The sequence below is a fragment of the Diaphorina citri genome, unplaced genomic scaffold (genome assembly GCF_000475195.1).
Source record: "Diaphorina citri unplaced genomic scaffold, Diaci psyllid genome assembly version 1.1 scaffold21969, whole genome shotgun sequence".
Taxonomy (NCBI): domain Eukaryota; kingdom Metazoa; phylum Arthropoda; class Insecta; order Hemiptera; family Psyllidae; genus Diaphorina; species Diaphorina citri.
Genome location: NW_007399316.1, coordinates 1 through 857, shown reverse-complemented (window position 1 = coordinate 857; position 857 = coordinate 1). Strand labels below are relative to the sequence as shown.

At 38.9% G+C, this 857-nt stretch overlaps 1 long non-coding RNA gene across 1 annotated transcript; it reads left to right on the top strand.

The window, feature by feature from the left end:
• Positions 1 to 154: 154 nt before the first annotated feature.
• Positions 155 to 851, top strand: LOC113473269. The gene is made up of 2 exons (XR_003395292.1): positions 155 to 333; positions 765 to 851. It is a non-coding gene; the product is annotated as an uncharacterized LOC113473269 (long non-coding RNA).
• The last annotated feature ends 6 nt before the right edge of the window (positions 852 to 857 follow it).

Here is an 857-nt window from a genome sequence, read left to right as displayed (position 1 = left end):
AAAATTTAAAAAAAAAAAAAAAAAAAAAAAAAATCAATTCACATTGTTCGATTGTTCATTTTAGGGAACAGCCTTATCTCAGTATTAGCGCCAAACACGCGCTATTTCAGGCGCAAACTAAACCGCCTTGGTCTCATTCTATATGTTTTATATCAGGCGCAAACTAAACCGCCTCGGTCTCATTGGTTATGTTTTATTTCAGGTATCAGGCGTATCTCAGTATTAGCGCACAACACGCGCTATTTCAGGCGCAAACTAAACCGCCTCGGTCTCATTGTATATGGACATCGTGATTCCCCCGTAGTTCCTGTATTGGTGTTCTTCTTCTCCAAGGTAAGTCAAACTTCTTTTTTAGCCTTTGAATTTACATGACACGATAGACTTGTATTTTTTTTATCACACTAGGCTTGTACCCCGGGTTCGATTCCCAGAGGGGTCGAAGTTTTTTCGGCTCAGTGCTTGGAGTTCGGGGTGCACTCAGCCTCGTGAAGACAATCGAGTAGCGACCAGTTGCGGCATTACAAGTGTAAAAAGATTATTGTGGAAATTGATTGCAAAAGAGGCACTTATCCTTTAAATCACTACATGAGTTATACAACGAAACCAGACCAAATCACTAAGCAGCCCAAGACTCGTTTTATAACTCATGTAGTGATTTAAAGGATAAATGTTTAAAAAAATAATAACAATAAAAAAAATAATTAATTAAAAATCCTTTTTCTTTATTAAAAAGCAATTAATCCAATGTTTTTCTACCCCATCAGGTAGGTGCTGTCGTTAGAGAACTGAAAGCCAGAGGGATCGCTGCAGTAGGCGTAGGATTTCCCGCTACTCCTCTCATGAAAGCCAGGATACGA